The following is a 27,639-nucleotide window of genomic DNA, read 5'->3' on the forward strand; positions in this document are numbered from 1 at the left end:
CTTCTGAGATTGATTATTGACATGGTTAGTATTGTGTGGACACAATAAAGGAAATCACAGTTGTTGTAAGATGATTGCAACAGTCTTATTAAATCTAGTGAACTGTACATTGTAGCTCTGCATTCTATCGTCCAGCTATTACTTGTTTCCTATGCTCTCTTCCTTAATGTTGCCTGGGCTTTAGTGAGGGTGGAATCAATAGTTTCTTCATTAAAGAAATGATTGCTAAAGCCTATATCACAAAGTTTTAAACCTGTGTTTCTGGGTATTTTCGTTTCAAAACATATAGTTAAAACCTTAATTCATTTTGGTTTGAATATGGTGTGAGAAGAGGACCTAATTTATTCTTCTGTGTATCAGTTTCTGTTTCTTCCAAAACTGTCATAGTGATATAATTTTCTCATTCTGTATTCTTGCCATCTTTGCTGAAAAGCAGTAGGTCACAGATTTATTTACTGGACTTCCAAGGCTGTTCCCCTGGACTGTGTAGACAATAACTATTTTAATCGTGCATGATACTTTAGATAAGATACCAATGTTTTGTCATGTCCTCTGAGGAGATGCTCCAGTGAAGCTACAGGTTCAGTTTTGAATTATGAATGTTGGAAGTGAACAAGGTGACATATTCCTTAAAATGTTGGAAAATATTAATTAAAATGAATCAAATACATATTTGCTTTGAAAATTTATTGGTTATCTCTTTTTATTGGTTTTTATTGAGCTCTAGATTTTTCTCTGTTTCCATCCCTGCCTCTCCCCTCCTCTTCAACCCTTTCCCAAGGTCCCCACACTCCCAATTTACTCAGGTGATCTTGTCTTTTTCTACTTCCCATGTAGATTAGATCTGTGTATGTCTCTCTTAGGATCCTCATTGATGTTTAGCTTCTCTGGGATTGTGATTTGTGGGCTTGTTTTCTTTGTTTTATGTTTAAAAACCAGTTATAAGTGAGTATATGTGATAATTGTCTTTCTAGTTCGGGATTACCTCACTCAAGATGATATTTTCTAGCCCCATCCATTTGCCTGCAAAATTCAAGATGTCATTATTTTTTCCTGCTGTGTAGTACTCCATTGTGTAAATGTACTATATTTTCCTCATCCGTTCTTTGCTCGAGGGGCTCTTAGGTTGTTTCTAGGTCCTGGCTATGACAAACAAACCTGCTATGAACATAGTTGAGCACATATCTTTGTAGCATAATTGAGCATCCTTTGGATATACACAAAAGTGGTATTTCTGGGTCCTGAGGAAAGTTGTTTCCTAATTTTTTGAGAAATCACCACACTGATATCCAAAGGGTCTGAACTAGCTTGCATTACCACCAGAAACACAGAAGTGTTCCCTTTATGTCACAACCTCTCGAGTATAAATTGTCATCAGTTATTTTGATATTGGCCATTCTTACAGGTAAAAGATGGAATCTCAGAGTTGTTTTGATTTGCATTTCTCTGATGGCTAAGAATGTTGAGCATTTCCTTAAGTGTCTTTCAGCCATCTTAGATTCCTCTGTTGAGAGTTCTCTGTTTAGGACTGTACTCCATTTTTTTTTATCGGATTTTTTTTTTTTGATAACTAATTTCTTGAGTTCTTTATATATTTTGGAGACCAGACCTCTGTCTGATGTGGGGTTCATGAAGATCTTTTCCTATTCTGTAGGCTGTTGTTTTGTCTTTTTGACCATGTTTTTTACTTTACAGAAGCTTTTCAGTCTTAGGAGGTCTCATTTATTAATTGTTTCTCTCAGTGTCTGTGCTACTGGGGTTATATTTAGGAAGTGATCTCCTGTTCCAATGCATGCAAGTGTACTTCCACTTTCTCTTCTATAAGATTCATTGTGGCTGGCTTTATGTTGGGGGTCTTTGATTCATTTGGACTTGAGTCTTGTGCATGGTGGTAGATATGGGTCTATTGACAACCTGTTATGACAGCACCATTTGTTAAATATGTTTGTTTTCCATATGATATTGTTTACTTCTTTGTCAAAAATCAGGTGTTTGAAGGTATGTGGATTAATATCTGTGCCTTCAATTCAGTTCTATTGGTCCTCCTGTCTGTTCTTATGCCAATACCAGGGTGTTTTCAGTACTACAGCTCTGTAATAGAGTTTGAAATCAGAGAATGTGATGCCTCCAGAAGTTCTTTTATTGTACAGGATTGTTTTGGCTATCTTGGGTTTGTTGCTTTTCCATATAAAGTTGAGTACCATTCTTTCGAGGTCTGTGAAGAATTTAGCTGGTATTTTGTTGGGCATTTTCTAATTACTTGAGTTAAATTTTATTTCTACCATTAATCCTTTGAAATAATCCAATAATAATGAGTACAGCAACATTTAAGGTCATATATGTCAAAGGAACTGATATATTTGCCGATCTCAAAAATATAAAATAATAAATTTAAAGGAGTTTTCTACATTAACTCAATGATTTCTGAGAAGTATCAGAATGATAATACAAATTTATTACTAGTAATATAGTATTAGAGAAATCTTAGTCACACTTTCAAAGAACACAACACTTAATCACTTCATGTCATAAAGTTTCCAGTGATACAAATGAATTTGAGCGTATTGAGGGATACAAAACAGAAAAAAGTGAATGGCTGTCTGGTAATTAAAGCTAAGTTAATAAAGCATTTCTAGAAGGAACAGTTTTGTCTTAAAGAAGAAATAAAAACTATTCAATAATAGCAATAACAAAATTTGTCTGAACATTGAAAATTTCACATATTTTAAGAAAATAACTGATTGCTAATTAGTATTACTCATTTTAACTAAAATTTTGCCATCAGATCTGAGTAATTCATTTTTTCATAAAAATATGTAGTTGAAAAAAATTTTTTTAACAAGATGACTTATTTTTTTTTATCAAAACTAGGAAGGGCAGAACAATTGTTTTTGTCTAACCAAAAGTTAATGTGTTGAACTCAGAAAAGTCAACTCAGGCACTCACTTTTGCCATAGATATTAATAAAACATACCATGTCTATTCTTTGTTGATACACTTAAAATCAAAGCATATGTTAAAATATATATCAATCTAAGAAATCATTCTGGAACTAAGTGAAATTATTAAAACAGATTCTGTTTCATATTCACTAATTTTTGAATATTGTATGTATCATTTAGATTACTGAAACATCAGTCAATCATCCAGTCTACTAATTAAGGAAGGGGGAAAATAAATATGCAGCTAAGCAATCAGCTTCCTTGTAACAGAAAACGATGTCACAATACAGGTACATAATACTACAGGTAATATTTTGTTGATGCTGGGTAATTTTTGTCTGTTTTGTTTTTGTTCTATATTTCTTTAGATCAGGCTGACCTTGAATTTGCTGCAGTCCTCTTTCCTCATAATATATTTTATGCAATCCAAAACTAATATGTGTTCTGGGCTCCAATCACCATAAGATAACCTATTTTAAATGGCCAACCTAACCACTGAGGTTGGTTTATTGAATATGCAACTTAATTTCTCAGATTCAGCATGAATACATGTAAGGACAAAATATTTTCCTTATTGATATGACTTTACTCTGACAAGAAAATTCATGGTTCCTTTATGAGATAGAAAAATTTTTAAAAATTTATTTACAAATGTTGCTAATATGTGATTTTTCTCCCTAGCATCATTTTTAATTGTACAGTATAGATTTTATTGTAGCTTTTAGATATCTTAGGCCACAATTTCTAAAATTTATTTTGGGCTTATATTTAAACATGGTCACTGTTTGTGACCGTATTAGCAAGACTACTCATGTTCTTGTTGAAATTTGTTTGCACAATACTGCTAATTGCTTCCACTATTTTCAGGTTCCTCTTTATTTTCAGTTTGCTTGATTTGGTGATCATTTTGCTGTTTGTGACTTTCTTCTTTCCTTCCTTCCTCCCTTCCTTTTTTTATTTCTTTTTTATGTTTTGTTTTTTGAGACAGAGTTTCTCTGTGTAGCATCCCAAGTGCTGGTATTAAAGACATGCACCACCATCATCCACCATGTGAAGTAAGGGAAACACTTATTCATTGGTGGTGGAAATATAAACTGGTACAGCTGCTGTGAAAATCAATGTGGTAGTCCCTCAGAATGATTGGGACTAAATGTACCTCAAAATACAGTTGTAGCACTCTTGGACATATAATCAAAGTATGCTTCATCCTACTGTAGACATTTGCTCAACCATGTTCATTGTTGCTCTGTTCATAAAAGGTAGAAAATGAAAGTATCCTTGGTGTCTGTAAATGGGTGAATAGGCAAAGAAAATACTGTAGGTACATTTACACAATAGAACATTACTGAGCTGTTTAAAAAAATTAATTCATAAAATGTTTAAGTAAGTGGATGAACCTAGAAAACAATCACCTGACTGATGTAACCCAGACCCAGAGAACCAAATACGCCATGTATTCACTTATATGTACATTCTATTTGTTTATTCTTGAATAACCAAGCTACAATTAGTATAATCACAGAAGTTAGTTATAGAGTCAGGGATAGGTTGGAGGGATTGATCTCTCTAGGAAGGTGTAACAGGATAGATAGTTATGGATGAACAGGTCAGATCAAGAATGGGAGGATCTAATTGGGAAGTGTGAAGGATATCATTGTCTAAACATGTTCTTGAGTAAGTGAAATGTATTCCTATTGAATATTTCCTTTCTACGTCTCCTAAAACCACTTTTCAAATTTGATTATGTGGGTTTGGCTAGTTTAGATAGCTCATGTAAGTGGAATAATGAAATATGTATCCTTCTTTGATTGATGTACTTTATTTAGAAAAAAAGAACATGAAATTTGAGAAGCCTGCAGTCTGAGCTATCAGAAAGAAATGAAGAAGCTCCAACATTCTTGGCCAGCCTCCTATCTAAATACAAAAATGAAATAAGGGGTCATCACATGTCACTTACAGTCTGATGATAAGTACGCAGAATACTATTAGCAACTACATGTAATTTGGTTACTACATAGAAATACACAATTCTAAGATTCTATTCAGGTTTGATAGAGGATAAAGTGACTCTGATATGTGCTGATAAAATGATTTGTTGAACTATAACCATATGGTTTGTATATGTTTTAACATAGCAAAATACAATATTATATAGGAAAACAAAAACTATCGTATTGAAGTTGGACAAGACCAGCCAACAAAAATATAGGAGAGGCCCAAAAGAAGGCACAGAGTCAGAGACCCACCCATTTACACATTCAGTAGTTTCATAAAAGTACTAAGCTGAAAGCTATAGCATATGCAGAGGACATGGTGCAGACACGGGAAAAAGTAAAAGATATTTGGCCACAGTCATCATTTTATTTTCTTAATTAATTAAGAAAATTAATTTTCTTAGGTATTAAAAGACTTTTTTCCATAAAGCATTTTCCTAACAGTTAATGAATGATACAACTGATTTTATCAGAAGTCATACAGCCCTTTAAGGTACTCTTTGGAGAATGATTTCACTATATCTCAGGCTCCACAGGCTTCAGATTCTTTAGTCTTAATATTTATTAAAGTCAAGGGCTAAGTATAATCAAAAGCACTTTAAACATCAAAATAACTCTTAGTCCAATTAATACTGCCTGTATGCTCAGAGGTGTGGTTCTATTCTGGCTTATTCTACCAAAGTCTACCCTTCAAAGAGTAATGGTTCTCCTTCTCCCATCTGATACTGACTGCTAGGAATTGAGAGTTTCTCTAACTCTTTATGGGAATTTGGGCTAGTTCATCAGGTAACTACCACTACTGTGAGTTTTTGAGTGTTGTAGCTATATAAGGTCAAATCCCAGAAGTCTGTCTCCATCCTCCTGTTTTTATGTTCTTTCCACCTTTTTTTCCTAACATGTCCCCTAAGCCTTGAGGTTAGGAGGGGCTGGGTGACAAAGCTTCTCCACGTAGAGTTGGGCATTTTCAGTGAATTCTTGGCACTTTGACCAGTTATGCCTCTCTGCTTTACTTATTGCCCTCTGCAAAAAGAATTTTGTCTAGCCTGCATTGAGAGAAAGCCCAGTCTATTTATATCCATAGATACAATTAGACAAGATGATCATTAAGGAAGATGGCAATAGTAAGTTCTGCCCTAGGACCTACAACTTCTCTAGCTAATGGCTTTTGACAGATTTGATTATGAAGCACTCATTGTCTCCTGTGGATTCTAAGGATGTAACCTCAAATCCAAATAGAACGTAGTTGGCTACCTCTTAATAGTCATGTTATTTTGCAACAGGAAGCACAACTTGCTTAACAGCTTGGGATTGTAGCATATAAATATATAGCACTAGGTAAGACCATTTTTGGTAAGTTTTCTCTGGAAGCATCCTGACTAGCAACTTTTGGCACAACTTATAATCTATTACACTCTCCAAAGTAAGTTTTTGTTGACTAGAAGTTGTAGGTAAAACAAACCACCCCAATTTAAAATTAAGGAGACAATTCATACAAGCAGAAACAAAATACAGCTCATTAAATTCATATTCTTAGAACATTTCCTTAATCCATGAAGTTTGGACAAATGTGTGGAAAACATGGATATTGTTTTTATAAGTAGTGAAATGAGATATCATAAAATGTCATTAATAATGAATTCTAGAAAAGAAAAAAATAGATTCTGAATGGGCCAGGCTCTTTGTTCTGTTTGGTATATCTACATGTATACAAAATTTCCTGACTCAAGCTATCTTTATTTGATACATGATACACTACAAGCACCAGCGCTTATTTACAGAACCAGGGTTACCTGATTGTGGTCAAAGGGAATGTCACTAAGAAAATGGTCAGAGGGGCCACAGCAAAAGAAACTGAGACAAGTTTATTGCAAGCAATCAGACTTTTTAAACCCTTACCAGTAATGGAGTACAATAGTCGTTGCCAGAAAGAAAACAATCATAGTTGACAGGATTCAATGATGTTTGCAAGCTATACAAGATTAGTGTCTAAGAATTACTGTTCTGTAAAACTTCTGTATGCTTCAATGACTTCTAGGGAACACCAGAGATCCAAAATTGGCTTGACTGTTCCACTGCCTTTGGGAGTACCTTGATTTCTCAAGAACTGAAAGACATACATTGCCCCAGAAGCAATGAACTCTAACCTGATAAACCAATGATATAAACCTTTCAGGGCAGGTAGACCAGGTCATCTCCTTGATTGTCTGAAGTTTCCTGTTTTTTACTTTTGGATTTCAGTGTATGCAAGTCAATCTTCAAAGCAAACATGGAATAGCCACCGAGTCTCAAGTCTCTAATGTTTCTTGGTATAACCAATAACAAAATTAACATAGATATTCCCATGAACGACAGTTTAGAAGTAAAATTAGAGACAGAAAAATAATGACCAAAAGTAAGTTTCAACTTTCTAGTTGTGTTTTTAGTTGTGTTTGCAAAGTGTATGAAAGATTATTAGACAAATCATTTACATATTTAACCCCTTGACCTAAAGCACTAGTAATAGCAGAGGCTATAAGCCTAATAATAGCTGTAAATTCTAGTAGAATCAATCCCACATTTTTTTTTCATTTCGGATGCATTTGTAGCATGATTAATAAAAAACCCAGAAACAGAAATTAGAGTTCAAACTTAAGGTCAGAAAAGCAAAATAGCCAGCCACTGGTTCTTACCTCCATGAAATGGCGATCCTGCCTCCAGGAATCTCAGAATGAGACTGTGACTGAGAGCTGTCTTCTCCCATTTTATATTTCTTTCTAGAGCTAGGATTAAAGGCTTGCACCACTGGGATTAAAGATATGAACTGCCCAGTTTCTATGGCAAACTGGTGTGGCTACTGGGATTAAAGGTATGCACTACTACTGCCTGGTCTGTAAGGCTAACCAGTGGGGCTATTTTATAATAAAGGCAAGCTTTATTTATCAAAATACAAATGAAATAAAATACATGTATTTACTCAGAAAATTACTGTAAAGTATAAATACCAAATTCATCGTATCAAGCCTTGGGTATCTCAACAGCTAACATAGCATAGGAGTGCGGTTTAGCTAGAAACATAACATATTGTGGGCCAGCTTACTCAAGGCAATAACTCAAATACCAATAAGCACTGGGATGGTACACAACTTCTCACATCCTTCACTAAGTTTTTGTACATAATCTAGCAGAATGTGATTGGTGACTTTGTATGCTCCATACACAAGACAAACCTGGTGGGTAGCAGCAATTAATTTTCAAAACATTTTTCTATCCATGTCCACCATGATCAGACAAGGCTCCTGGAGTAAATGCTACATGAGTTTAAAGTTTGTATTTTCATCGTTGAAGACTTTAAGTAAGAAATAAACAAGTATAAAATGGCATACAAGCTCAGAGTATCTCATAATATATTGCTTTAGTAAAAACACAAGTTTTTCAGGATGGAAAATATAGGCAAATATTTTAAGACTTTTATTGACATATTGGGACTTTTACAGTAGCATTTTGTTCTGTGAAAATATTATGTGCCAAGGATATCTTTTCCATTTGATCCAACCAGATCCTAACTGCAGATTGATCATGATGAGTATCTATTTTATAAATTTGGGACCCTGAACTCAAACATAGCTAGAATTCCTTAATTGATGTAAAACCAACAGGCATTCCCACAACCCAGCCCACAAAATTAACCATCTTAGCCTGAGGAATGATTAGCAGTGAGGGTACCTATGATCCCAGAATCACTGATAAAGACATGAATGATAGTTTCTTCCCAATTAATCAAGTGAAGAGCAGGAGGATCAGGCACATAATCTCAGTATGCTTCAACAGTGACAGATGCACACAGCAAAGACAGCATAGTGAGGATCAGCAATTCTGCAGTCACATTGTTTCCCCAGCTTTCTTCCTGCAATTGCTTGTTTCTTCGTCTGAGTCATTGTTGGTAGAGAGACATTGTTCATCTTGGTAGGATAACTGTCTCCTGGTTGCCTTTAATTTCCTTAGATATAGCCTCCGAAGATGTGTTGGAAAATTTTGTCAATCATCCACAGGTCAAGTCAGTCTTTCAGGTATCCATATTAGCTTTTCACACCTTGATGAAGAAAACAGCACTGAATCTGTTCCAGTGAATTACTTAATCTTGGTTTTCTCACTGAACTGTGACCCTGAATTGTTTCAGAGGGTACCAAAGATGTTCAGCAGGAGCGAGCCTATACTTTCCCAGAACGTCAAACTTTAAAGTATATAAAATAAAAGATAATATAGTGTGAGGAGTAGCCATACTACCCATCCCCTCTTCTTTATTTCTAAATAATGTCTAAGTCATGCATTAGCTGTTTCTACAAAAGACTGACCTTGAGGTTTATATGGAATGCCTGTGGTGTAGGTTACAGCATATTATTGACAATATTTTTAAAAAAAGCTTTGCAGAGTATGCAGGAGCATTGTCAGCTTTTAATATTTTAAAGTGGCCTAAAATTAGTTTTTTTTAAAAAAAAAACAGTATTTTCATTAACTGCTTCTCCTGAGGGGAACCCCCAAAATGAGCAATGACGCTAACATAGTCTACCTTTCCCAAACTATGGACATGAGTAAAATCCATGTATCAAATAAGATTTGGAAATAATCCTTGGTAATTTATGGCATAAGATGAAAGAGGAGCACTACTAACTTTTACACATGAAGGCACTCTTTAAGTGCCTGCTCTTTAGTTAGTGAAAATTTTTTTATTGTGGAAGCAGCATGGTTAGAACATGCATGATATTCTCATGTTTTTTGTAAGCTGATAGTTCCTAGAAAAAGACATAGTGTTAAAATGGAATCTGTCTTTGCATTTCCCTTATTCAAAGGTCCTGGAAGCTGAGAATGTGGTTTAATATGGCCAAAATAAACTGGATTTTTCCCGTGCATGCAACTCCTGTTGAATTAATTGTAATAAATCATAAAGAAAGCTGCCTAATGGAGTGAGCCACACTGTTTCTAAATGCTTCATTGATGGCACTAAATATTGTGAATCAGAATATAAGTTTAGAAGTAGAGGGTAATGTTGTAAGACAATGTAAACCATGCATAATTCCATGTGTTGTGCAGAAGCAATTAGGTGAGTAGATATCAGTGAAGCATCTCTAGAAGCCAAGAAACTTTAACCATCTTTTAAAATATCTACGTATATTCCTTGTATAGAAAGTACCAACTGAAGTCTGGTACTTTTAGAAAATAAAATAATATGCTTTTATGCAAAATCAATAAGCTTACTAGAAATAAAATGATTATCACTTTGAAAGGGATATACAGAAAAATCTAACAGAATTTTCAAAATTTTTATCATAAGGAGTGAAGAGTTTAACTGATTTTTTTTAATCCAAATAATGCTTTGTATGAGACTTACCTACAATTACCAACTCAGAAATTATAAACCAGTATGGAATGATAACCTTTTATGGACTGACAAATGTATTCATTCTTTTGGGCGCTCATCCTTGAGTAGTCCCATGGGGATGTTGGGAGAAGTGATAACTAACAATACAGGAACAGCATAGGTACTTGAAATATGCTGAAAGTGGGCATTTCTAGGCACCTTTCCCCCAGCTCTAATGCTCTATATGCAGGCTTTCATCATGTTATAAGAGATGAAGGATCAGGGTTCCCTTTAAGGACATCCAATAAAGATTACAGTTGTAGTGTTGAAACTTTTAACATAGATCTAATCTAATTTATATCCCCTAGCAGTTTTAAAAAATCACTTAGAGTTTTTAAGTCATTCTAGGTAATTTCCACCCTTTGAAGAATGATTGTAGAGGACTTTATCAACATCCAAAAATACAAATTGAAGAAGTACATTGAATTCTCTAAGGAGTTATAAGCAATCCATAATAGGTTAACTCATCTTTTATTTCAGCCCACAAATCTTCCAGCATTCTATTATTATCAGCAGAAAGCAAAGTATCATCTGGATAACGAATAATAAAAGTGAGAGGAAACAGCTCTCTAGCTCTCTGGAAAGTGATAGTAACCAATTTTGGACACAATGTTAGGTTATTTGACACTACCTGAGGTAGTATTTTCAATGGTATATTTTCATTGGTTTGAATAAGCTAAGAGAAGTTTCACAGAAAGCAAGTCTTTTAGATTCATTAGGATTCAAAATATAGTATTGAAACAGTTCTTTACATCTTTCACTGTAATAGGTTCCCTTTAGGAGTAGTAATAGATGATGAAAGGACTGGTTGGAAAGGTCCCATTCATTTCACGGTGGCATTTACTTGTTGCAGATATTGCAACAGATGCAATATTTATGACCTTTTCTTAATCACAAAATCACATGGACTGATAGGTTCTTCTATATGCCCATTTTCCAGCTGTTCTAGGAATAATACCTAGGTGACTACTACCCTTTATAGTAAGGGACCACTGATTCATCCAGATGAGATCTTCAGAATTTCAGGTTTTTGGATCATCATGATATTTTTCAGTAGCCTCTAGGAAATCCCAAACTTTGTTTATTATATTTTGGAATGGGGCATAAAGTTGATGTTATTCTCTTTCCAGAAATCCATCTTGTGGCAGCATCATGGGTATTGAAGACAAAGAGATACATACCCAAGTTTTGAAGGGCATCGATTCCTCCCAAATTAACTGCCAACTCTTGCATCACATAAGGTTGGATGTTATTTATTGACAAGCATCAATTTTCTAATTAAGAATTTTTGACCTTTGTTGAAGCCCAGGGTAAACTTCTACTCTTTAGGCTCCACTAGGGTGTTTTGAAGAGAGCAATGGTTGGGTCAAGATCATAATAGGAAAAAAAAATCAAAATATCATTGCCAGTATCTATCAATTCTTCAAATTTCTTGCCATTTATCCATAAAGTAATAGGAGGCTGCTCTTTAGAAATTGGTTCCATCCTGTACACATCTGAGGACCCAAAACATTATTTTCCCCATTTCTGAGTCCACTTTACTGGATTCAACACTGACATTGGAATTGACGACAGTTGAGCAATAAGTTGTCCTATTTTGATACTTTTGATTCTAGTAGAAACAGATGCCATGACTTTAATCTCCCCAATATAATCCCAATCTCTATATCCCGAAAAAAAATCTGTAGACCTTTCATATTCATGACTTCTGCCTATTCCTTGCGACAAAGTTACAAACATACCAGCAGGTATAGCCTGGTCCCAAATTTTTGCTGTTAATATGAATCTGCAGGTTGCAATGAAGTCAGGTCCAGCACTGTCTCAGATTGCCCTGGAAAGTCTTGATAAATAAGAATCTTAGACACTATGGATGGTATTTGCCCTTGGGGATAAGTCTGAGCTATCATCAGATGAACATTCAACTTGTGGCAGGCCCTGAGTTTGGCCTGTGGCCCAGTTTCTCTGAGACAAGGACTGTCCTTCCCTATCCCTCTTAGACTTACATTTATTTGCCAATAACTTCCTAGTTAACTTCACAGGCATAAACCTGGGGCTCTAGCTTCCATAACTCAGAAATAAAACCCTCTGTCTTCCTTGTGGACATTGTCTTTTAAAGATATAGAAATATACAATGCAAAGTGAGAAATACATCCTAAAATTGTATCAATATACAAAATGTCTTAAACAGATGTAGAAACATGAATGCATATAATCTGACAAAATAATTTTACATAGGTGTACAAATATTGTAAACATAAGTAGGAGCATATTTAATATAGAAAACATAATTTGAACTTGTATCAATATATAAAATCTATACCTTTCTTTCTTTCTTTCTTCCTTTCTTTCTTTCTTTCGCCTCTTTACATTGTTAAAGACACTGTAAACTGTTTTGAGATTTTTCTAATGTCTGGATCTGTCTTTAAAGTCCATCTCTAGTCTTTTTTTGTCTGCTTGAACAAAAAACTGCTAAGCAAGAGTTAAGATCTTCATGCAGCTTGGGTGGCTGGGTTCACCTGCTACTCAGTCTGTGAAAGCCAAACCTAAAGCTTGTGGCCCAGCTAATAGTGCTTTTGACCAGGAACTACTACATTCAATCCACAACCTATGGAATGCGGTTGCTTTAAATTAATTTTACTTAATTTTATGTCTATATTGTGCATTAAAAAGGCTGTTTAAGTGCTCTTTTGCATAAGAAAACTTCTTAAAGAAGTATCTATTCAGGCTGGAGAGATGGTTCAGAGGTTAAGAGCATTGTCTGCTCTTCAAAAGGTTCTGAGTTCAATTCCCAGCAACCACAGGGTGGCTCACAAATATCTATTATGAGATCTGGTGCCCTCTTCTGGACGTTAGTCATACAAGCAGACAGAATATTGTATTTATTGTACACAATAAATAAATATTAAAATGATAAATAAATATTAAAAAAGAAGTATCTATTCAAATCATTAATCACAATTTTAGTAATAGAAAAAGAATAAAAGCATACCTTAATAAAAATTTGTACTTGCACTTGATACCTCTCATAGATCAACTATTAAAACCAATCAACAATTAGAACCAGAAGACATCATATCCAAAGTTAGAAATACAATCAGCGATCTTAGCAAAGTGGATAAAACATCTATAACATTAAGGACCAAAATAACTGGGTAATAACCTATTTCTACCTTAGCTATTGCATGGACAATATCCTTCTTAGAATTTAAATGTGATTCAATGTTTGTCACTAATTATAAAGAATAAATTATTGATAATCAAATGATACCTTTATGTAATAAGCATAGTCATTTAAGAATCATTTATAATTTATCACAGAACTGTTAAAAATTGGAGTTCATTATTTGAAAAATATGTTCATTTTTGTACATGAAACTTAAAACCTGAAAGTCCAGAAGAATACAGACATAGACATTGCTGGATGTGGTTGAAGTTGATTCATAGTATTTAACATATCAATGAGTGTTGAGAGGAAATATTAGATATGTACATAGATCACAACAGATTGCATGTGTGAATGTAGGCTCTGATCTCTAGAGTTGCACTGTCTTTTCTAAGGCAAAAGATCCATTTTCTTACACCTTTCCATCCTACAAATATACCAAAATTGTTTTAACTGCTTCTGTAACTATAAAAGCCCATTCTTTGAAGAATGGTTGGTACATAGAAAACATGTATTTAGAATGTGCTCAATGAAAATAAATGTTGAATATGCAAATAACAAATTAATGAGTAAATAAATAATTTTAAGTGTTGACATAATAAATGAGTTGATATTCAAAGTAAAATAAATAGTCACAGCTTGATTGAAAAAAATGCTTCAAATAAGCAATTGGATAATTCTTACTGGTGTTGCCCTTTCTGTATAATCAAGTATCTCCTGTATAGCTTTTTAAATTTTTACCATGCACTTTCTATATTTGTAAAAGGTTGTTTAATGATTTCCCTCATCTTTTTTGAGCAGTTCTCTTAGACTCCATACAACTGAGTCCCTCAGTTGATGATGACTGGTCTGTAAATTTACGGTCTGTAAATGACCAAACTTATTGTACAAAATAATAAATAATCAATACAACATTTTTATGCTTAATGTCAAGGTCAATTCAGCTCCCACGGGTCTAACTCAAGAAAAATAATTATCTTGCTTAGTCAGAATGATAGACATCTGCTCTTTAGAGTTATATCTCTGTACTTCCTGGCTGTATATGCTTAATCTATTAAATAGACTAAAAACAGTTCTTTCTTCATAAATTCTTTTGGGTATTATGTGGATTTTAAAAATACTAGACAAATACTTTTTGTATTGTAAGGAATTTTTAAAGCATTTTTTATTGTTTTGTTTGTTTTGCTAAATAATTTGTGCTATGAATCTCAAAGGAGCAGCTTTAAGTAAAACAGCTCCTGGGGGATGGTTGTTAGTCTTCATATCTATTTCTCCATACATCTACCACCCACCAGAAGAAATGATTAGAACTGGTAATTAAAAGACAAACATAAGGGAAGACAAACCTGAAGGGATTTAAGACGCTGAGATGAAAGATAAGGAAATGGTTAATCTTTGCTGCAAATTAGTGGATTGAGAATCACTCTGTGACTCACCATGTAGAAGATAGAGGCTCCATTCTACAGGCAGGTGTTGCTAAGTCATTAGTCATCAGTGGTCCAGCTCAAGCTCTAGTCCTTCTCGGGTACTTGCTACTCAGCATCTGGCACTAAAATTTGACACCCTGTAACCATATGCCTTATCTCTCTGATGATCAGTCAACCCTAAAGTTATCTAGAAGATTAACCATGAGATTATGACATTTCATTATCATAAACTGAGGTGTGATCCAGAAGAACCTGTAAATGCTATGAGGCTATTTATATCTGTGAAAAGAAAGAAATATGCTTCCACCTCAGTGTCTCCCATGTGAAGTAATTTCAGGGAACCTCTTAGTCAGAACCAAAATTCTGTTGAGAGAGGAATTCCTCTGCGTACTTATATCAAACTGGATAGCAGGTTGTCACAGAGAAGATGGCTAGAACCAATTATTTCTTTAAAAGGAAAAGTGACACACAATAAAAAAAGTGTTATTCTGCCAAAATCTTTTATACTGTTCTATTTGATGTTAGCTAAATAGGAAGGATATTGTATAGGATGCAACACTAAGAGAAACTTTATGATCATAATTGATGAATGTTTTACATATAAGCACATAATCATTTTATAGATAATCACAACCCTAAAAGACTCTAGAGAACAGCTATTCTTAAGCAAATTTTAGTGATTGTACAGAGAATATTTCAAGGTATTTTTCATTGACAAATAAGATACAGGTACCTAGCATAAGTTTTAAAATAAGCAATTTTCCATTGGAAAATTAGTAAATATTTTATTATAATTTAGAAAGAAATTAGAAAAGCAAAACAATTTGAAACCTTCTTAACTCATTTTTGTTTCTGCTAACAGTCTCTTCACTTGAAGGGATTATTTTACATGTTCCTTCTCATTTTATGACATAATTTGACTTTCTAGTTAAATGAAAAGAAAATTAGGTCATTTGTAATAAGCCAATTACTGACCAAAGACTGGTCTTAAAGTTGGTATATTCTAATGATTATCAAGGTAAAGTTGAGCTAATATTTTCTTTTGTCCTTATAGTGTATGAGTTTCTATCATAAGTGAGTAAATATAATCCAAAAAGAAGGGTTTTGGCACAGGGAGGGTTTGTAGACACAAGTAGGGTTTGTGGAGATAGGGTGTGAAGAACAGATTGATACCCACAATGCTTTCTCTCTGAATCTAGATCCTCCCACTGCTTTGTAAGTTTGTACAATTGCAGAGAACTTAAATTAATGATAGCATGACACTCCAAATGGTCTCCTCGAAGCTAGGTGTATACTTAGAGAAATGATGAACAATGGAAATCAAGTGCTGTTGCCAGTTCTGGAAATGAAGGAAATATGAGTAAGTTATACTATATATTTCTTGTTCATGTACTGCCCAGTGGGGGCCATATAGTCCAGTAAAATATACCTCTGTATAATATTCTTAGCAAGAAGGAAGAAATTGTACACCTGTATCATAAATTTTGATCTTTTTACTGGCTTATGGCATTAGTGAATTACTGAACTGTGATGAAGAGAGTTGGGAAAGCACATTCCATTGGGAAGAATGAGACTCATCAAGAACATGTAGGTCACATTCCCTTAAGGTTAAATTGAACAAACATGAACACTGAATTGTCCTTGGCATCTATTCAGACTAACATGACTTTCCTTGTTGCTGTCAGGTGTCAGTGTGAACACCCACTCAGACATATTAATTTACCACCTGTTTTGAAATTATTCACTTTTGGCATGATAGTATTCTCCTACTGAACACAAGAATACTTTTTAAAAAAGAAATTATTTAGCAACAGACTCACTAGAAGAGACCTTGGGAAACCTTTCACATTTGTAGAGAGGAGAGATTGGCAATCCATCCACATAGTAAATTGGTGTAAATTTTAAAGACATTTTGGTCATGTAACAGAGAACTGGGGGCTGTTGGAAGTCAGCTGCTATAGTATCTAATAATATGTCCTTAACTCACAGTATGTGAATCTCTATGTAAAAGTCTATTACAAACTCAAGACATACCAATGAGGAGGTTGTTTGGGAACACATAGTAAAATGTGAAACTCCAGAAGTAAGCAGACATTTTGGAGAAAGCCCCAGATTTTAAAAGGTATAATATACAATGATATCTCTAAGAACTTAAAGTGCACCATTCTCTCATTGACATCATGATCAATTAGCTAATTGAATATCAAATTATGTTAATACAACCAAATTCTCTCTAAAGCTTGGTCACTTTCCTCATTCCTCATTCCCATACCTGATTGCTTCTTTTTTCTTTTTATTTCCAAGGCCTCATAGAAAGCAGAGCTTCTCAAAACTTCTATTTCAAGTTCTACTGTGAATTACCCAGATTTTAGAAAATGAGTTTAAAGACATCTTCCTCATAAATTTATAAGTATTCACCGAAGTAAAATATAGGAAGGTACCAATATATAAAATTTAAAGAGCTATAAAATATAGCTTTTAATATTTAAACAGCAGTTTATAATGTCTTTTAAAGAAAGAATAAAGTAATAAAGAAAAGAGAGATTCCAGTTCCACTCAGCTAATTTGACTGTGGACAGAACAAGTAAAAGTAGTCTCAGTGGTTTTTTAATTACTTCTTTGAGCAAGTCTCCATTTAATGCACACTGGAACTAGGACTCAGTTTTTACATACTCATCACAGAAGACTTTATCTTTTTCAGTACTGTCTGTGTGATAAGGTATAAAGTCTGCATCCCTAGATAAGGCAATGTGATGACAGAGTTGAGAAAATCCTGGATCCCTTGTCATTCAGGTCATCTTTTATAATACTTTCTGATGACTTACCCGCTATTCACAAAGATGGACCAAAGACATTTAAAACACATCCTTGGATTAGTCCATTTTTGTTCATTGGGTTGTCATGGTAAGACCTGAACTATTTTAGAATTTATCAAATATAAATAATGGGTTGAAGTTCTTCATTTTATGGCAACATCAATTTAGGATGATTAAAGGGTCTAATAAGATGGTGTTTGACTTTCCAAACTTTTTCTTGCTGTTACTTACCTCAATTATTTCAGTTCTGCTGCTCTGAGGTCTTTTTATATGAGTTGACAGCGTTGGTGTCTTACTGTACCTCACATACTGAATCTATACAGTTCTCTTAAACTTCCAACCCAAATCTTATTTTTGCCTTTCTTTCTTTCTTTCTTTCTTTCTTTCTTTCTTTCTTTCTTTCTTTCTTTCTTTCTTTCTTTCTTTCTTTCTTTCTATCCTTCCTTCCTTCCTTCTTTCTTTCTTTCTTTCTTTCTTTCTTTCTTTCTTTCTTTCTTTCTTTTTTTCTTTCTTTGAGACAGGGTTTGTCTGTATAACACACCTAGCTGTCCTGGAACTTGCTTTGTAGACTACTAAGCTGACTTCAAACTCACTGAGATATCCCTGCCTTTGCCTCCAAAGTACTGGGATTAAAGGTGTACACCACCACCTCCTGGCTTCCCAAATCTTATTTTTAAATTCTCTAGCATCTTGTAGCTTGCTTTAAAACATCCCATCTCTTTTCCTTTTGGAAAAGCTAGAAAGGGTTCAGAACAGGCAAGAGGTTCATAGGCACTCAGAAAACCTTCATGTCCAAAGTTTGGATTCCAAAAATTCAACCTGCTCCCACCCCTTCCTACCTATCCTCTGTGTACTCTTCTGAGTCCCTGCCTCTACCTTAGGAAGGTATCTTCTGCTCAGGTGTAGGCCATGCCAGTTGAAAGATCAGATAGGTGAATTCAGACAAACACTGTTAGACCTGAGGCAATTATCAGCCACCAGAATTCCAGCCCCTATTCTAGCAAATTCTACCTACTGGACAAAAGACCACACCAACTTCCAGACCTCCAGATATGTGACTTACCTGTAGACCTCCTTCAATCTCTCAGTGCACCCGAAAAATTTTCTACACACACATCACTCACCTACTCACCACCATGTCCAACTACCCAACTCAGGCAGGGACCTACTGCTGGAAGAAAGACCACACTAGCCTCCAGAAGTCCAGGCCCAATTTGGATGTAGATTCCTTGCTGGAACATGTGTCATGATGACTGTAACAAATTCAGGCCACAACGACCAGAAAACTAAAAAGAAAATAGAATCAAAGAGCAAAATACTCATCCAACAATGACAAACTCAGAAATCGTTACCTAGATGTGTAATCACCCCAAACTTAGATGCGTAGATGCCAGTATAAAAAGCCAAACATCAAGAGCCAGAGCAATATGTAACTCTTAGAAGCCAACTATCCTACTACAACAAACTCTAAATTTCAACATGGCTGAAGAAGAACAATAAAATGACCCTAAAACCAAATTTCTAAATATGATAGAAGTCCTTAAAGAGGAAAAACATCTTTTAAGAAATTCAGAAAAAAACCACAAACAATTGGAGGAAATGAACTAATTCCCTAAAGAAAGCAAAAAAGCAAAAAGAAAAAGAAAAAGTTGAAAGAAACTAATGAAATTATTCAAGACCTGAAAATGGAAATAGTAGCAATAGGGAAATTACAAACTGAGGAAATTCTGGAAAGGGCAAATTTAGGTAAGCAAAAAGTTACTATGAACACAAGCATCACCAACAGAATATAAGAGATAGCAGAGAGAATCAAAGGTGATTAAAATGTGATAGAAGAAATAGATAACATCAATCAAAGAAAATAATAAATCTAAAAAATTTTCTTAAAACATCCAGTAAATATGGAGCACAGTGAAAAAACAAATCTAAGAAAAATAGGGAAAAAGATGGAAAAATACATGTTAATGGCACAGAATATAATTTTGACAAAATCATAGAGGAAAATTTTCCTAACTTAAAGAAGGAGAAATCCATTACAGTAGAAAATAATAAATAAATAAATAAATATACAGAATATCAAATAGAATGAATCAGAAAAAAATGTTTCTATGCCACATAGTAATCAAAACACTAAACATATTCAAGAAAGAAAGAATATTAAAAACTTCAAGGAAAAAAAAACAGGTAATATATAATAAGACAATAAGAGCAACAATGAATAAATGGGACCTGCTGAAACTGAGAAGCTTCCGTAAAGCAAAGGACACTGTCATTAAGACAAAAAGGCAACCTACTGAATGGGAGAAGATTCTTACCAATCCCATATTAGACAAAGGTCTGATCTCCAAAATATACTAAGAACACAAGAAACTATACATTAAAATTCTAATTAACCCAATTAAAAAATGAGTCATATAACATACAGAAATCAAAGTGGTGCTCACCTGAAAGGTTTATTCCTAGTGGCTAGCTTTCATAGTGTTAGATGGTGTCATATATGCTACAACAGAGAAGAAATTATCATTCTTACCCAGTTATGAGTCTGTGAACTATAACATTACTTGATTGCTAAGACATGTCCACTGGTGCAACAATGCCACAAATGATACAGTAGTATCTGACCACTTTAGGATTAGATTCATGTATTACTCATTGTACCATTATCAGGGTCAAGAAACTACAGTTAGATAAGTAATTCATCCTAGAAAATAATTTACCACTATTATTCTGACAAATAGACATTGTATTAAACTAACTCTTAAAGATTAGTTGTTACTGCCATTAGCATTCGTCTGAGAAGATTCTTTTTTGCAGAGACCCACATACAACTGGTCATGATGCAGAGAATGAGGAACTATGGAATGGTCAACCTTAAACAGGACTTTCTATCATAGCAGGGATCATTGTGGAAAATGTTATGATAACATTTTAAGAGCCAGAATGAGAGGGTGCGTAACAGAGAATAGTATTGACACAAAAGAGGAAAATCTTATATATGAACTCACAGTAGTTTGACAGCACACACACTTGCACATGTTCAATCCAGATGAAACACAAATGTGGGAAAAGGATGTGGGTACAAAATCCCACCTGTCAGTGAGGAATTACTGGCAACTGGGGCTTTGGGGAACAAGGACAATCAATTGTCCTTAAGGGTGTGGCTCCTGTTGATTTGTCATACCACAAGTTCACACATTATTTATTTGGACTTAATGTGCATTAAAAAATCAAAAGGGGTGGCATATAATTGGTTGGGTAAATAAGGGCGTATGGTATGGAAGTGTTAGTGAGAATGGGCTGGATATATTCAAAATATGTGATTGAAATTCTCATGGGAAGTAGAAAAAGACAAGATCTCCTGAGTAAATTCGGAGAAGGCTGAAGGGGAGGGGAGAAAAGGAAGGGGAGCAAAAAAAATGTATAGCTCAATGAAATTAATAAATTAAAAAAATTCTCAAGGACAAGTAAATATAATAGCTATAATAAAACCTTTTAGATTGCCTCTTTACTGCAGGTCTCATATATTAATATCTAGAATTCCATTAATAAGGATAGTATTAATTTTTTATCAAAATTGTATTTCAAATCAAATACTTTGAATACAATACATATTTAGTTCACTTTATGTAAAAATAAATGAGCAGTTTTACATCTGTTCTTAAGTGTTGGACTTCGAATGAAGTATATATGAAAAAGTATGGATAATATATCAGACAAAGAATAGAGAGAAATTTGGGACACTGAATTGCTGTTTTACACATTTCCCAATTCACGAAGGTCACCTTAACCAGGATTGCATTTCTAAAGACACTCTTTTGAAAGTTGATCTATTTTTTAACCAAATTATTAAAAATTCAGGATACAAAACAAAGTCTATTTATTATCTGGGTCAGCCTGACCTACTATACAAATCTAGGTTTGGCTAGCTTGTAGAATTTACCTTTTTTTTTTGAGATTATTATAGACATTGTTTTTACATTATTCTTACAATAACAGACAGAACACTCCTCAGGATCAACTTGACTGCTATCTGAAGGTCACATTGACACAGTACACACTAGAGCTTTCCATGTTTTATAGGTAAATATTATTTTGGAAATATCTGCATATGTTTTTAGTAAATGAGATTTGATTTCACAGTGAACTAAAGAAAGTTTACTAAAGATTCCAGTTACTAATTTTGTCAAAACAGATATAAATTTAACTTTTTGCATGTCTAGTTAAGGGTTTTAAATATTGTATTATCAAATTGCTTTCCTTTAAACTACTATCTTTTCTTTATTTCTCTAATAATGTAAAAGTCATCTCCAACAAAGGAAAGCAGTAATGACATTCTTCTTCATAAGCTTTTCAGCCAAGGGGATGTTTTAATGTTCTAATGCCCTATAACATCAATGGTGTGGTACAGATTCTGATGATGTTTCTATTAAAAAAAAAGTGACCTTTGAAAGAGTTTTGACTAATTGAAGACATTAAACACTATCATCATTATGAATAATTTATCTAAATTAAGTTTCTGGTTTTCTAGTATTCTCTAGAAAACTGTGGTTAATTTCTCAAATATATTTTCATGATAGGTTGTGGAATGTTCTATTAGCACTGTCTTAGATGATTAATAAGTGTTGTTCTATTCTGGACATTGGCTATTCTTTTCTCAGTCTTTACCTAGGGACTTAATGTGTGATGCCAGGCATTTTGCCTCTCTTTTGCTCAGCTCCTGACAATTTGTGTTTGGATATTTTTTAAACACATTTTTGATTGTGAGAAATTTTACCATGGGTAATAAGTCCATTTGTAGTACAACAACATTTTACAAATCTTTTTATTCTCATTTTTAAATAACATAAATATGCTAATTAAAATAGAAAAACAAAAAGGGCACTAAAACTACTCATAGCTAGAGTGATGCTCGGTGGTTAACAGCAGCAGTGTCTGTTCTTCTAGAAGTCCTGTGTTCAGGTTCCCTGCACCCACATTGCAGCTCACAATCACCCGTAACTCCAGTCCTAAAGTACCTGATGCAGTCTTTTGGCCTTTATAGGCAGTCCCTGCATGTGATGTATAGACATATACTCAGGCAAACAATCATATATATATATATATATATATATATATATATATATATATATATATATGTAAAATAAAAATAAAGGAAAATTATAAAAACAAACTTTAATAAAGGAGGGCATAAAAACAACTTACTTTCTAGGAATTGCTTTACTTGTTTTGATGTTGATGTAGATAATGAGAATTAGGAGTAGGAAAGAAATACTTCTGTGGTCAAAAATTCCAGGTCAGACCAAACAAAAGAAAATTTGAACTATGAATCTTGCCAAAATCAAAGAAAAGAAACTGCAATAAAACTGACAATATCGATGAACTTTCAATCTGTGGTCCTAAACAAAACAAAAGTCCTTCAACTAATTTTCTAAAAATACAAGTTATAATTCTTTTGAAAACTTCATTATCTAAAGTTTTGCTAGTCAAAGATATGCTTATTAAATTTGTGCTTTACCTAAGTATAATACTTAATAGTTAACTATTTTGTTTCATTGTCAATCTAGTTATGCACTAGTAAGAACATGTTTCATGCCAATAGAAATTAATTTTTTACAATTCTAAACACGAGTCAATTATTTCCATTGTTGTTTAGGTGTGCCTGTGCTGTGGAGAACAGTTTTGATGGTAGTTTTTCTAAGATCACATGCACAGACAAAATGCTTTTGGAGTGTCAACTTCAAGGCAGAACATTTTGTCTCTTTAGCCAGGCTCCACTGACTAAGAGTAAGTAATGTAGACATTCACAACAACAATTTTGGAGAATTGTTGCACTGCTTTTCTCCAGGGAGAACAAATGTCTATACATATCTGTTAGGACAACTAACTACACAAAATACTCCACCAAAGGTTAACTTAGTTTTAAAATGTTTTTTATTAGAATTACAATATATGGAGAAAGGATTTTATTTTCTGTGTATGGATGACTCAAAGCAAGTACCTTCATTGGAAAGTCTGCCCCATTGTAGCTGGCAGCAAACAAGAGCTGTACCCCTAAACCTTCTGCCATACTTACAGGAAGAAAAGTTGAAGTGGAGTCTTCTCTCTGTTGATTTTTGCAGCTCTCATAAGCTTCAGGAGCTTCTAGAGTTTTGTAAATTTCATTTAATTTTTTAGTTTTATCAACCCAATCCTCCCTTCAAGAGAGAATGCTTTATTTTATTTTGTAGAAAATATTTACATAACAAGGTCTACATAAAGATATATATGAGCTTGGATTTAGTACTGACTATATATATATATATATAATGCTATACTTCTGTTTTATTTATTGTTTTTAATAATATTAATTCATGATATATATTAATATTTTATGATTTTTATTTTTCCTTTTTATTGAAAGTAGATTATTTTCTCATACAGTATATCCCATTTATATTTTCCTAGTTTTCTATACCTCTTTTTCAACCCAGTTCCTCCTCCCCTCCTCCCTCCATTCTGCATTCTCTCCCTTTCTTTCTTTCATTAGAAAAGAGATAATAACAAAATAACCATTAGTTTTTGTATTATCTAAGAACTAATACCCATATATGACAAAATAAAATATGATATAATGAAGCAAAAGTTATCATATTGAAGTTTGACTTGGCAAACCAAAAGGAGGAAAATATTTCTAAGAGTGGGCACAGGGGTCAGAGATTCACTTGTTTATACAGCCAGAAGTTCAATAAAAATACTAAGCAGAGGACATGTTCAAGGCTTGTGGAGGACGAGTGGTTGCTTCTTCTTTCTCTGTGAACCTACATGAGCTTTGCTTGCTTGATAAAGAGGGTATTCTCCTGATGTCCTCCACCTACTCTGAATCTTACACTATTTCTGCTTCTACCATGGGAACCACTGAGCTCTGAGGGAAGGGATTTTATGAAGACCTCCAATTTAGACTGTCCTCTTTACACTTGATTCCTGGATATGGGTCCCTGAATTTATTCTCATCTGCTTCCAGAGCAGAACTCTCTGATAAAGACTAGATAATGCACTAATCTATGAGTCTATCAGAATTTATCTTTAGGACTCATTTTATTGATTTTGTTCTTAGACAAGTAGTGTTTGGTATTAGCCTAATTCTCTTGCCTATCTAGTCTAGTTCTTGCCCATGAAAGCAATATCCAGTATGGATTCCTTCTTGTAGAAATGGACTCAGAACAAATAATAAATTGCTTGGCAACCCCCACCCATATTTTGAGCCACCATTAACTTAACACATTTTGCATGTAGGACAGGTCATGGTCAAAGGTTTTTGTGTCTGGCTTGGTTTCCCTGTTTTCTGTCAGTGGCCTTCAGAGTACTTTCTGTCACTAGAGACTAGAAGATAGCTCAGAAAACTCCATGTGGGCAACAGCTCAACTCCTCCAACTTGAATGAGTTGTGTGGCTGTTGTCCTTGTCATTGGGGTCCTGCTGTGTGAAGTAGGAAGGCTACTTGTTCATTTCACACCTGCCCAGACTCCCGAAATAATAACACAGAAACTATATTAATTAAATCACTGCTTGGACTATTAGCTCTAGCTTCTTATTGGGTAGCTATTACAGATTAATTTAACCCATTTTCATTATTTTATATTTTCCCACAAGGTTTTTGGCCTACTGGCAAGGTTCCAGCATGTCTGTCTCCAGTGGTGGCTCCAAGGCTTTTTCTCACTTCACTTCCCTTCTCCCAGCATTCAGTTTAGTTTTTCCCTCCTAGCTATTGTACCCTATCAGGCCAAACCAGTTTCTTTATTAACCAATAAAGTCAGAGCATACAGAGGGGAATCCTACATCACCTCCCCTTTTCTGTTTAAATAAAAAGGAAGGTTTTAACTTTAATATTGTAAAATTACATAAACTAGTTATCAAACAAGAATTATAGTTGCAATATTTATATATACTTTATCTTTTATCATAACTAAGGAAAACTATATTATTACTATCTATTCTTTAACTCCATTAAAGACTCCAGAAGGATATAATTTTACCTAAGTAAGCAGGAAGTACATTGTAAGCAACTCCCAAAACTCTAGAATTGACAGAGACTTCCTGTTGCCTGGATAGTCACCCAAAGTTCTTCTGTATCATTGGGGCATTCGTGTTCAGTCTGCAGGCCCATAGTATCCAGCAAACTTTTCCACAAAGCAGAAAATTTCAAAGACAGTTTCACCTATATTGGCAGTTTGTCTGTCACCTTTTTCTGTGTCCTGCAGAATGTCTCACAGACTCTTTCATGAACCCTAAAGGATGATCTCATCTTTAGACAAGATCATCAGTCATTTCTCTATGGATGCTGCATGTCCAGTTCACACAGCACACCATCAAACAGTCCAGGCACGATCAGTGTCTTGCCCAAATGGCTAACAAACTTCATAAGGAGCCTCTTCAGTACCCATCTTTAAATGAACTGATCATCCACAATATCTTAATCAAGAACAGAAATATACATGTAACAAAATTGACCTTTAATTTGTGTCAATAAACCAAGATCCATGCCAATGCAAATCTGTATAGCACATCCCCCCTTAAATGTAAACAAACCTTTATAAACAATATTTAGCAATATGGGCATAATTCTCTCCAAACTGCTTCCTGCATTTTGTTGGGCAGAGTAATTTTGGGGGGTGTTCATGATGACCTTTTGGTGGGTCTTGGTCCATCAAATCACATTAGTCTAGAAGGATTCCACAGGTTCCCATTCTCTGTGGAAGAGCCTCTTTCCCAAAGCAATACATCTTTAGACCCATATTTTGATGACAAGAAATTTTTAAAATACCTGAGCTAGTTTAGCTTACAACAAAATGTCTCTCTGTATTTACCTCATTCACAGTCAAAAAGTTCAAAGAAAGCATAATAATATTCATAATCCAGACTCTGTGTATTTTCCATCTTTACATGGCTTATTATTTTTACTCTATTACTTTTTAATATTCATTTTATTATCTTTACTCCTTTAATCTATACTCTGTACTCTGTCACTATAAGGACTTTACTTTATATTTTTAAAAGCATTTACTTCCTTTGATAACCCTCAATACTCATTTTCTTCTCTCTTTCAAGCATACATACATTTATCTAACACTATAATTCATTTAGAGGTCTTTTATGTATGAATCTGTCATATTTTGTATCTGTAATTCTTTTCTGACCAGCGTGCTTTTTTTTTTAAGATAAATGGGTGTGGTTAGCAAACACGTGGACCTGACTGCTTGCTCTATGCAGTCCAACATGTCAGAGGCATGTTTGTTGTCTCTGAGAGTCAAGCACATTGCCCCATTTTTAGGTACACAGTGGGTCTATGTCTCTATTAAGTAAGTTATAGCACTCTGCTCACAGAATCCTTTTAAGTGCTCTATAGTTAGACATTATCAGAGTTCATACTGGAAGCATGGTCCAAGCATTCAGTTTAGTTTTCTCTGCCTAGCTCTGTTCTTACCTATCAGGCCAAGCCAGTTTCTTTATTAACCAATGGTATTTAGACCATACAGAGGAGAATCCCACATCAGCTCTCAGTTTGCAGAATGCTAACCTTTCTCTTAGCAACAATATGGACTGATTGGTGAATTCAGTGAGGACCTCTGTCGACAACTAACCTCGACAAAAATACTTCTTGCCAAGGTAGAGGTATGGGAATTTAGAAAACATTATTAAGGAATATGAAGATGTGAAAGAAAATAATAAAATAGAGAAACATATAGGGTAATATTAGGAGGAAATTCCAATAAGTATTGAAATTCACCCACATTTAATTTCAATACCTACCTTTTGTGGTAGGAGTAAGATAAAAAACAGTATTAACATGATAGAAGGAAATGAACATAGTAGCTGAAGGTTGCAGGTTACATCCATAGTTAAACATTCTGTTGCTAGAACAAAACA

Source organism: Myodes glareolus, chromosome 21, assembly GCF_982192425.1.
Source record: "Myodes glareolus chromosome 21, mMyoGla1.1, whole genome shotgun sequence".
Lineage (NCBI taxonomy): Eukaryota > Metazoa > Chordata > Mammalia > Rodentia > Cricetidae > Myodes > Myodes glareolus.